The sequence below is a fragment of the Cygnus olor genome, chromosome 21, assembly GCF_009769625.2.
Source record: "Cygnus olor isolate bCygOlo1 chromosome 21, bCygOlo1.pri.v2, whole genome shotgun sequence".
NCBI classification, from domain to species: Eukaryota; Metazoa; Chordata; class Aves; order Anseriformes; family Anatidae; genus Cygnus; species Cygnus olor.
This window is the reverse complement of record NC_049189.1, coordinates 4,289,448-4,301,682: the sequence shown is the minus strand read 5'-3', so window position 1 is coordinate 4,301,682 and position 12,235 is coordinate 4,289,448. Positions and strand designations below refer to the sequence as shown.

The 12,235-nt window shown below is 51.0% G+C and overlaps 1 protein-coding gene across 8 annotated transcripts in view; it reads right to left on the bottom strand.

The window, feature by feature from the left end:
- The window catches only part of SPSB1 (splA/ryanodine receptor domain and SOCS box containing 1), a 39,322-nt gene extending 36,367 nt beyond the window's left edge, over positions 1 to 2,955 (bottom strand). For 4 of the 8 annotated variants that reach the window (XM_040533293.1, XM_040533296.1, XM_040533300.1 and 1 more), the window contains exon 1: positions 2,815 to 2,922. The gene's annotated coding sequence lies outside the window, so the exon portion shown is untranslated. Of the gene's footprint in view, positions 1 to 2,053; positions 2,408 to 2,521; positions 2,675 to 2,814 lie in introns of those variants that run through there. The other 4 variants (XM_040533292.1, XM_040533290.1, XM_040533301.1 and 1 more) reach the window with 4 other exon arrangements.
- Positions 2,956 to 12,235: the final 9,280 nt, after the last annotated feature.

Here is a 12,235-nt window from a genome sequence, read left to right as displayed (position 1 = left end):
AAGCAAGCCCCCAAGCTTCCTGTCCTGTTTTGAGCTTTAATACAGTATACTTAAGCTTTACAACTCACTAATTCTCTCACAAGGGCATCCGTTGGGAGCGAAATTCACAGGAGCAAATTTCCATCGGTCTCCTATCATACTCAGCTGCCCAACAAGAGTGCTGGACAACCCTTCTTCACCCAGAAGTATGATCAGGGGGAAGAAAGTTTCCTGATCAACCCAGCAGGCCGACTTACTGTAGCTCAGGAGTTCCTAAACCTACAAGATTTAAGTGGTGCAGAGCTGCTAGTGAATCTATGCCCCTTCCCCTTTTTTCTTTTTTAAAAAAGGTGACACTGCTTTAGTAGTCCATGAGGAAACCCTGTTAACTGCGGTCTCCCCAGCCTGCACCCATGAGCTTGGAAACCAGGACTTTGAAGCTAGGCTTTCCTCAGACTTGCACTTCACCAAGTGTTTGGCCATCTCCTGTAACACATACCCCATCTCTGCCAAGGACAACTGCACTCCCCTCCCCTCCACCCCAGCAGTTATTTATTGAAACAGAGGCAGCTGTAGCAATTACTCACATGGAAGAGTAACTCAAGGGAAGATCTTTGTTGCTCAGAGCTGTGTAGTGACTGGAAGTGAGTCAACACCTTGACATCAACCCAATCGATGGTGACCACCAGCAAAGCATCCAGCGACCACAGTTCGGTAACCTTGGTTCTCAGACACTTACTCACTTATATTCTGCAGGCATTACACAGCTTTGCCTGGAAGCAACTGATGTCTAACTCCTATCTTGTGCTAGCAGATTAGTTTGCTGGCTCGTGTCACATGCCTGCAAACGCAGAGGAGCAGGGCAGCAGGTTTCACAGCTAGCCACATATACCAGCCTTCAGCACGGTCAAGGTTCAGGCAACTCGTACCACAACAGGCCTCGTTAGTATAATTCACACAGGTCTGCAAGATGTTTCTTTACTGCTATAATGCTACCATCACTCTACTAGTTAACAGAAGCCTCCCTGCATAGGACGGCAAGATAAGCTGTGCCAGTGAAGCATCACTGTACATCCCAGCTGATGTCATCTCATTGATGCTCCCTGCCAACCCCAGTTAATCCTCACTCCCCTTGTTGGCACAAGCCCTGACTCCAGACTGAGTCAGTACATGTACACTTCCACCCAAAACTGTAAGTACAACCTCACACGGGTGTATCAGAGCCGGCCAGTCTGTACTGGCTATCAGGTGCCAGTTCCAGCGTATTCAGTGACACCAGCCACAAAATCTGACATAGACAAACCTCAGCCACAGGGCATGCTCTCTTCCACATCTTATGATCTTCAGAAACACTGAAATGTGAAGACTAACCATCAGCAGTCTGCACTCAGATCACAAAGACTGGCATAGCATGCAGACTGGCTCACTATCTACAGATTTATAATTCAGGTGACTTCATGAATTTAATTATCCCTCACAAGAGGGACTTGAGGAGACAAGCAGCCCTTGCAGACTGCTTTCACTTTGAGGAAAGGAAACACAGGAGGCCAGGGCGAGACACTAGAGCAGCAAGCAGAGCACATTTTCCACATCCCGGACCCAGCTGCAGCGATCTGACTCCACACAGACACAGCACATCTCAGCTAGCCAGTTCCTGGAACACAAAACCACATCTCTAACGTAAGTTTACAAACAAACTTCAGTCACATTATAGTGCGATTCAGTAACCTCCCCAGCCGGAGAGCGGCTGCAAAAGCCTGCTGCTGATGTACTGCAACAACACAATGCCCCCCAGAGGACTGCTCAAGTTCATCCCTTGTCTTCAGCAGAACTAAGGGTGGGGGGGGAAGAATAAATTACAGCTTTACGAAACCATCATCACAACGCCCCAGAGCCATGACAGGGCTGGAGGCCAGGCACACTGACACAGCAGGGAGGAGACGGGCGCACCAGCAGCCGGTTGGCCGGGGAGGGCTCCTCCAGAAGCCAGTGAAGTGCCTCTCAGTGCTGCCATTCACTTGGTAAACAGTAGCACAGCCCCACCACGCTCCCAGTAGCTTCCCTATCAACTCACCACAGAAATTGCCTTCTTCCTAGGCTGAGATAGGTACTTTGACCCCATCCAGATCTCCTGCTGAGGAAAGATTGCTTCTGGGACAAAAGGGTCATAAACTCTTCCTGCATCACTATCAGGAAAAGAAAAGCCAATCTATCTCCAAGGCAGCAACTTCCATCTTTATAATCATTTTGTAAACTTCCTTATCTTGAGCAATGGCTCACTTCATAGATTTCTGCTCAGCCATGACCACCGCCGCTCACCAGCCGCGCTGACTGCCCACGTCCATCCTGTAGCAGCGGGAGCAGACAGCATGCTTCTGTTGTTCTTCGAGCAACGCTCGGCACTTCGGATGGAGGATTACACAGGCTCCTATCACATTGGCACGGGTTTATGTAGGATAAAGGCCGATATCCATTAGGCCCGTGCTCCAGAGACCACCAAAGCAGCACCGCAACCACCGAGCAAACAACCCGACCTCCTTACCGAGCTGAGCCTCGCTCACCGCCTCCACCCCCGGCTGCACCTCCGGGTCACAAAGCCGGGCTTGAGCCCAGCGCTTGCTTTTTTTTTTTTTTTTTTTTTTAAATTCTTATTTTATCTTTCGGGAAGCTGGCACCGGTTCCACGCAGCCCGCGCTGGCCGGGGAGCGGGGAGCAGCGCCCCGCTGCGAGGGATGGGAAGGGGAAGGAGGGGAAGGAAGCGGGGGAGAGGCCTCGGCAGCCCGGTGGCCGCCACCCCAGGGAAGAAACCCCCCCCCCGCCGCCGCTGGCTCCTACCGTCCGCAGGCCGCCCCATGGCAGCGGCCGCGCCGGGTCCCGCCGGAGCCTGCTCCCGGGGCCGCGCCGCGCAGCGCCCGTGGCTGGGCGGGCTGCGGGCAGGCTGCAGCCGCGGCTCCTCCCGCCGTCACATGGCACAAATAACGCCCGCAGCCCGCCCCGATCCGCCCCGAGACCGCCCCGGCCCCGGGACCGGCCCCCGGGGTCCGCTTGGGCCCGGCCCCGGCCGGCTGCGGGCCCGTGAGGAGTCCCCGGGCCTGGGCGCGGCGAGGCGGCGGCCTCTCGGCGGGCAGGAAGGGGACCGGCGGCTCTCTGAGGGGGGTTCGGGCCTCGGTTGACGCCGAGCTGTAATATTTGCATGGCAAAGGCTTCGGGCAACGCGTGTCTGCTGTGTTTTTTTAAAAAAAAACTGATCGATTTGTTTACAGAAGTAAATCAAGGAAGTACAACCCCGTTGGGTCTCTTCGCAACGCACAACTCTGTTCGTTGGAGACTTTGTGCACAAAGCGAGTTTTGGGACAAATTTGAGTCAGCGATGTCCCTTTGAGATGATTCATTTTCGGTATTCGCAGACAAAAAGAGTGTGTAGCAATACAGCTGGCAGCTACACGCTGGTGACTCGGTGCAAATTAGGCGAGAGCTCCAGGGACCACCCGAGAGCTGCAGGAAGCGGCGAGAATGATTTGGGGGGCGGCATTGTGGCATCCGAGCCAGGACACACCGAGTGCCCCTGCCAGTGACCGAGGTTATTGTCTAGGGGATTGGACATGAACAATGGGCCTTGGCCACTTCTCATCACTAGTGGTCTTGGGGCACACCTGAAAAAGGGAGCGGGGTTCATTTGTGCGTCCTCATTTGTATGTCCCTGCTTCCAGAGGGCTTTGCTTTCATCTCTGCTGGAGCTCCTCTGCAGCACAGGGCCTTAATTCAAGGTTTAACCGTAAATGTGCAAGTGTGTCCTCCTTCCCTACCTTCTAATCAGGATAATGAGCCGCTCTTTCCCTCACCGTGCTCCTTCTTAGGGGCTGCGGGAGGTGAGCGGTGAGGAAGGTGATTCCCAGGTGTACAGAGGTGCTGGATCTCTGGGGAGGCTGCAGGCTTTTTGCCACATCTTGGGGGCCATGCATCGATGCACAACTTGCAACATAACAGCAGTGCTTACGAGGAAGAGATCGAGTAGCTGCAGATGGGTGGAGATGAAATTGCATGGCCCCAGGGACTGTATGCTCCCCACTGCTAGCTTCCTTCTTCAGTAAGGTGCTCACAGCAGGGCATTCAGTGACCTATAATGGCGTCGGGAACGGTGCTGAACCCACCAAACTGTCAGGAGAAATAAGGCTGCATCTTCCCTAGGACCTTGCAGTGCAAAGGCCGAGGTGTGGTAACTCGCTGAACAACCCCCTCCTCACCCCTTTCTGGCCATGCAGTCAAAAACACCCCTGCCATTGCAAGGAAATAATCCCGTTGTGCTCCATGGGGCAATGCACGCAGGGGAAGTAGTTCATGTGTGCATTCGTGTCATTGCAGGATGGAGGCACTAATTTGTTAAGCATATTTTGAACTCCTTGGGGAATTGTCGCTCTGTGCCAGCTATTGTGGTTCATTAAATAACACATTCACATTGCATTAAATTTATTACTCCAGCTGACCAGAAACACCAGGGAGCTGGTAGATACAGCACAAATAGGCCCTTTCACACCCTGCAAGATAGAAATGGGAGAAGTTTCCTGGTAAACAGATAGGTGTTTGAGTAGCTTTTTCAAAACTGTTTTGCTTTGACCTATACCTGCTGCCATTTCAGTCAATTTTCTCCAATAAATTCAGCAGAAGTTTCTGAGCAATGGTCCCCCAAGTGTATTGTGCAAATCTCCCCCTTTTCCTCCAGGTTACTGTCCTGATCTCTGGCAGTTGGGCCTGTACTCACCGCAGACCCTGTAAATATTTCTTGGAGTGTGCAGAGGAAGGATTTTGACGCTGCAAACTGGCTCCGGTGGTTTCTGTGGTCACACCTGCAGCTTTCTTTGTACATCCATCCCTGTCTGTGGAGAGTTTTCCCAGTTATCACCACTGTTTAGAAATCTCTCCTATCTCCTCTGGCTGTGCCAAAAATGTTAGAGGAATGTATCGCCTAGGCATAAAATGGAGAGCAAGACAAACTGGAGTGTTGTCTAGGGAAACTCCAAAGCTCCTCAGAATCAGAGCTCTGTGGGCCAGATTCTCCCCTAAGGTAAATCAATCTACTACACCTACTAAAGTACACCTACTTTGAAGGCTTTGTTTCCTTACTGCCAAGGTGGGAGGCTGCTGTAACGTGAGAACCTGACTGGTGGAAGTGGGGCAAAGGCTAAGGTGGATTCGTCATCTAGGAAGGCAGTTGCTAATTAGCTGGCTGACAGTAACTCTTGATGCCTAGACATGTGGATGGGGAAATTTCCTCTTGCCCCAAGACCTTTCCTGCCCATCTGCCGTGCTCCAGGGGATAACAGAGCAAAGGCTGGGGCCAAGGTCTTGAGGGGAGCCCAAGATCTTGCTCGTGGTGACTCTGAAAGCAGGTTCTCCTTGGCCCACTTTGCCGCAGCTCCCCAGGGCATATTAAATGGTCAGCACAGCATGAGCACCTTCTGCAGCAGCACAGACATGTCATCACTGAGTCCAAGAAAGATGTTAATGAGGTCTGAGAACTGTACAGGAAACTCAGCAGGCTGTAGTCTGCCTGTGAATTCAGCTGCTGCGCTGACTCCACCGCAGCGGCGCTAGCTGCCTCCCAGCACCACGCGTATCGGTTTCTCGAGGCCCGAATGGTGAAAGCGAGGTAAGAAAGGTTAGGCCCCTGCCAAGGCAGAAGGAAAAGCGGAGAGCGAGGAGAAAAGCATTAGGTGTGACATGATTCCTTCAGCCGGGTTGTTGGCTCCCCTAACCTTTCCGTGTTCAGGGTGGAGAGAAAGAAGCCTGAAAGAGCTAAAATCTGGGCCAGCTTCTCGTAGTAGCTGAGGTGGGAACAATTATGTTCAGCTAAATCCATACAGGGCTACTCAGGACAAAAAGGAAGGATCTATGAGCTGTCATACATTTCTTCTGCAGGAAGAGATCGGGATCAGATGAGCTGGAAAAGGCACAATGTGATTTCACTCCACCTCTTCCTCACAGACAGCGAGTCTTGTGTTTGAAATGTCAAAAAAAAAAACCAACTAGTGATTTTGGGTGTCCAAGCGTTTTTCAAAGGGCAAAAGTATCTCAGTGTTGCACGAAAAGCAAGGTCTTCTAAGGCATCTAAGGCTTAAATTATTAAAGCTGCCCATAAAACATAGGCCAGTATCAACCAAAAAGGGACAGGCATGGCAGGGCCGGGCCCGTTCTGCTTAGTCCACTGGCTTTCAGTGACCTCGGACAATTGCTTTTTCCAACTGTGAGATTACAGTATGGCTCTGCACTCCATGTGAAACTTCTTTAAATATCTTCAGAAAAAAAATGTGGTGCATTATGCACTCACTTATCTTGCCAAGAGCACATTACATCCCTCGCAAGTAGAGGAGTATTATTGTTTTCGAACTGAGAGGCGACTTGTCCAAGGTCACAGGCAGGGGACCTGTGACAGCCTAAGGAATGGGAGACAGCTCTCCTGGGACTCGGGCTGGTTTTGTAATACCCGTTAACCCATCCAGGCCTCGGCAGACAGCCTCCTCCAGACACCAGAGCGAGCCTGAAAAGGAAATATTGCAGCAATTTAGGCCCTTTTCCCAAGAGGAATGTTAAACCAAGGGGAGAAAAACTAAGCTGCCCTTCCAGGTGAGTCTGCAGCTCCTCTCCCACGAGAAGCAATCATCTTGTCACTTCCAAGGCGGTGAGTGCTGCTTTGCTCAGGATTATCTTATCCTCTTTTCTTTATGTGACTTCCAATTATGGACACAAGCGCATGAGAACAAACCCATGGCAACAGCGTATTTTGTTCCACAGCTAACACTGCTTAAGTTCATCTCCCGTTCATACTGAGGCAACCACATCGAAGCTTGGCAAAACAGCAGGTTTACAAGTGCCATATGGCTGCACGGATCCTTTATTGACCCATCCTGTAAATAGAAGCCAGTTTTAGTTTACCCAAAGCTGCTGTGTCCACTCCGCTGAATCACTGTGGAAGTACAGCCTGTTAGCACCAGCATCACGTAAATCCTGTGGACAAATCAAAGGAGAAGGTGGCTTTCCAAGAAATCTTGTTTGAAACACATCTCGGCACCGAAAAGAGTCAGATTTGACAGCCCACACTGCGGCTTTACCCTCAGCAAGTGAGGATGTCCCCTGACTGCTGGCAAGAAGAGCTGACGTGCTATTTTATGATGCGGGGCAGATGACCCCAAAGGGGCATTACCCCTCCCCGAGCACCTTGCTACTGCCAGCTTGATCTTTGTCTGAGGGCTATCTCACAGTCTTACATTCGCTTGTGCAAAGGTTTCCTGCCCTAACAGAGATCCCTGTCCTTTAAAGAAGGAAGGGTAGGTAGGGTGGTGAAGGGGGGATAACGGCAGCAGGGAGGTCGGAGGAAACCAGATGTGACAAGTGCTGAAGCAGAACTTTTCAGCTATGTGGTGGCTCCTGGCCAGATGAGATCACAGCTCCTGCAGAATCTTGTCTCCCTTTATTTCCTTAATATTTGACTCCTGCTTCCTTAAGAAGCAGGAATTGCTAATCTTCGCGTGCTTGCTTTGAATACCCTCTATGTTTCAAACAGCAGTGCAAACAGTGGCGGAGGGGGGTAGCTGACAAACGCTGGTGTTTATGGCCTGCAAATGGAATCCCTCTAAGCCTGTTTGGAAAACTAACTGGGGATGTAGTCTGGATTAGAAGAGACTTTCCCAGCTCTCATCCCTGTGAATTTATGCTAAGATTATTTAAAGGGGAGGTGGGGGGAAGACATGACTTGGCGTGTCTCCTTTTTGGTGCTCAGCCTTCAGTGTCGTAGGTTAGCCATGGGGTCTGGAAGTGGGCGAGCATCCGCCTCCCAGTAAAGGGAACCCTTTGAAGGTCTGAAGTTAAGCATCAAAATCCTTCTTAAGAACACAGACCCGGGCTGGTGCGGGCTTTGTAGGCATGCTTTATGCCTGACTGATATTAACCTTGCAGCAGCAGGCTGGCAAACTGCATCAAAAAAAGGGGATCCAATTGCTTTGCATTTTGGGGTGAGTATAAAGACAGGCAGGCAGCAAATATGCAGCTTTCTGTGCCCTGGAGAGACAGAGAGAGACTAAACACTGCCCGGAAACATGTACGTGCTGCATGCAGGCTCTGCCTGTGGGAATTAAGGGAGACAATGTGACAGATAGGGAACAATGAGTGTCTGTAATGTACAGCAACAAAGCCAAAGTAACCCAGTGTGCTGCAGAACAGAGGAGACTGTGAAAACAGCAACCCCATGAGGTAGAAATCCTGCCAAGCCTGCTGAGATGACGATCAACGGGCCCTCCTCAGCTGGAAGATGGCTCAGTGCGGTGGAAAAAGGAGTAAAAGAGTGGGATGGAGGAGGGAAAAAGAGGCATCCCCAAGGGGCCCTTTTACAGAAGAAAAAAAAAAAGTTATCTTCCTTTTCATTAATCTCTTCTTGTGAGTGCATATCTCAGTCAACACAACACTTTGCCCACTATAACACAAATAAATGAGGCTGTGGAAAGAAAGGAAACCCTTTCTCAAAAACAAACCAGAATCCAGGTATTTTGCAGAAAGCCTGCAGTGTTTCACGTTCACTGGGTGAGCAGGGGCCTGCTGTGATGTCTCCTGTCACTGCCCCTCTGCCTTTCCGCTTCAGCGCAGGGTGCTGGGTGCGAAGTGCCTGCCTTAAAGAACAGGATACGTACCGCTCTGGAGCACTTGGCTGCAGAAGATGCTCTGCAAACATCCCAGTTCTCCAAATCTCCAGTTTTTTTTGGAGCAACCCTTACAACAGCAGCTGGCTGCCTGGCTCTGGGGTACCTGTCCTACAGACGTGGCTCTACCTCTTAATGAGAACACGTGCCCCGAGCTCGCTCCCAAAGTCACAGGAACTTCATGGGCTGACACAGCTGCTAGCAGTAAAAAGGGCACAGCATAGCGCTCCTTCTGCTTATTGCGCTGCAGCCTCCTGCATGTGGGAGGCCGAGCGCACGGCCAGAGCCCGTGCACAAGAAGCCAGTGGGAGCAGGGAAGCAGAAAAATTAGTGCCTGGCCAATTTGATGGGGAAAAGAAAGGGAGCCACAAACCAAAACTGGAAGCACCTGGGATAAGAGAGGAGCAGGAGCTGTGGAGCAGCTTGGGGGGTGAGCAGGCTGCCAGAGCTGGCTGTGCCCCAGCTCAGAGGTCTCCTCTGGGTGCTTGTGCCCTGCAGCAGCTCCAGGGCTGGAGCCCCAGTGCCTGCAGCTCCGCAGCCTGAGTGAGCAGCACCCTCTGCTGCTGGCACGCTTACCTCCAAAGCACCCTTCTTTTTTTTTTTTTTTTTTCCAACACCTACATGCTTCCAGAGGGAAGCTCAAGAAAAGCATCCACAGAAATATCCTCCTGCAAGTCAAAACACTGCAGCATGTGGGTGGTTTGTTTGTCAGACGCTTCGGTCATGCTGCTGTTGGGAAAGGCGATGCCAGGCAGCATCTGCTTGCAGCAGATAATAGCGATGAGGACAGGCCCTGGCTTCGTGCTGAAAAGATTTTGACTGCTGCTGCTCCCTGGCAAGTACCCTGCCTGATATTATTTGATGAAAGTGACTCGACACGCACAACAGGGACCCTGTCAGCTCTCCGTTCCTCCAGCAGCCTTCCTCCAGCCTCTTCCAAACATCTCGTATCCCCACGGGGCAGCTGATTTACTACTGCTGCACAGCGAGAGGGAAGGGGAACTCGGGCAAGCGAGGTGACTCACCCGCAGTGAGTCAGGGCAGAGCGCTGCCCGCGGCGGCTCCCCGCTGCCAACCGTGGACCAGCGGGACCAGGCGGGAGCCACGCAGTCACGAGAATCCTAGTCACCTACGGTTTTTCCTTCCTTTTTGCTTTTTGTTTTACCCAGCTCAAGCTGCTTAACATCAGCTCCATTCCGCAGGCACAATCCCAGGTGGGATGCGCACGCCCCAGGCAGACTGAGAGCACTGGGGCTCGTCCTCGTATTTCCTCCCTCTCCCTGCGTGCCTGCTGCCCTTTTCCCTAGCATCTGACCCCACGTTTCCCTCCTTCAGGGAAGGTAAGCTGCGTGGTGCCAGCTGCAGCCCCAGTCCCCCATGTCCATGGCCCCTGGCTCAGCAAGGGACATAAATCTGACCTCCCACATCCCCTCCATCTCACAATCCTTTTCCTTTCTGCAGGCAGCAGGGGGGAGCTTCCCCAAATCTTCAAGCACACAGTACTGCGTCAGCTCGTAAAATACGCCCGATGTAAGAAAAGCAATGTACAAAAAAAAATTGCCCGAACCCTGTTAAAAATAGGCTGGGATCCACCGAAGAGAACCTGCTCGACAGTTTGTCTCTGTGTGCGCAGGTCTCATTTCAGCAACACCGCTCAGAGCCAAACACCATTCACACAAGCCCCAGATTGTTTTGTGGATAAGGAGATGCCTATACAAAAAGGGAGCCCTGTTTAAGGAAAAAATGAGGCGATGTCTGCTCGGAGCGCCACCAGGACATAGTTTCTGCGGGAAATTCCTCTCGGTAGAGCAATTTGTCAAACAGAGCCAGCGTGTCCCGCCGCAGGGAGCAGCGTGAGGGCACGGCCGGGTGCAGTCTGCAGCGATGCTCGCGGGAGAGCCCAGTGCTGCATTGCTACAGGACGGCGTGCCAGCCCTCTGCAGGGGATCGGCTGGAGCGAGCTGCATCGATTCACATTACCCACAGACATCTCACAAGGCAGCTTGCCTCAGGATTGCTCTGCCTCCTGAAATGTACTGTTTTTCACTCCCCACCATCTCCCTTACTGCCCCTTTTAAGGTCACCTGTTTGGTGTAAGGAAGGCAATAAAACAAGTCCCTGCTAAGGCAGGCACAAATCCTTCTAAGGGTTGCCTTTAACTGCGGCCAAAGGAGAAGTCAAGCACAGCACCAAAAATTTTGTTTTGAAAAGCATTAAAACCCCTGCCCCTGCTCACTCTGTCTGGGGAGGATTCAGTGATGCTGTAACTGCTCTGTGAGTCTCTCTCTTCAGTGACGTGCACGGATCTCTGAACTAGAACAAAACTTTCTCTAAACTAGAATTAAAACATTTCTGACCTGGGTAGGAAAACATTGTCACAGCCCTATGACATGACTGGTAAGCCTCCTCACCTGCACATCATCTCCAAATGCATGGGCTGCTTAGGCAGTTCATCATCACTCCCTAAGAACATCTCGCAGCACCATGCATATGCCATAGCAATGCACCCAGATATCCCTGAGAGCACCGGAGAGGATTTGGACAATGAAAACACCCCCATGGCTTGGTGCTTCAGAAATCCTGCTACGTTAGCAGCCCAGAGACTCCACTGAAAACCCACAGGAGTCTGCAAACAGCAGCACATTTCAAATGCAGTCGGAGGAAGGAGCCTTTGTGCATCAGCAGGAAAACATCTCATTTAAATCCTCTTGTCAGGGAAGGGGAATGACGCCTCACCTACTGCCCCAGGGCAGTGGGACAGAATTGCTAGCTTCCCTTGCCCAGGGCACACACTGTGCCCGCATGTTTTGTGTCGGGGTGGCGCCAGGTGAGATTTCCTTTCCCTGGGGAGTGGGATGGATCTGGCCAAACAGGAGACGTGGCCCCGCCTGTGACGCCAGCATCGTGCTGGAGTTCAGCAGCATCACTGCAGCTGGCAAATCTTGAGTCGATTAGTTAAAACTATGGCTTTACAAGGTTTATGTTATTAAGCAGCTCTGTACTACGGTGATAGTATCTACGGAAATGCAACAGAGACTTCCCCAAGGCGCCCTCAGGGCGGCCATTCCAGCACCCAGCATTGTGCTGGGCGATTCCACCTGGAAAGGGCTTTGGCTGCTCTGAAAAGCCCTGGTGTTCAGGTGATGCACACACCAAAAAGACTCAGTGACCAATACGAATGAACATTTTAGGCTCCTGGTTTTAAACTACAGAAAATTCAACATGGTCATCTTTGTACCCCTAGAGCTTCACTCACCCAAAGGAAGCGGGGGGGAACAAACCCACAGAATAACCACCAATCTTTGAAAGAAATTACAACACACTATTGTTAAAAAATATTTTTATAAATATAATTCTCTATTCATTACACAAAACAAAAGGAATCACAAAATTTACTCATGGAAAAATAAGATTTTACAGCTCAATTTATAAAAGTGAGAAAAAGTGAATTCCAGTGTTAGTTTTCTGTAAAACAGTAAATATCACACCATTGAATTACAGGAATGCAATGAAGAAATTATTTGCCATTTCAAAAAAAATAAAATAAATTTGTTATCAATAATCACTTA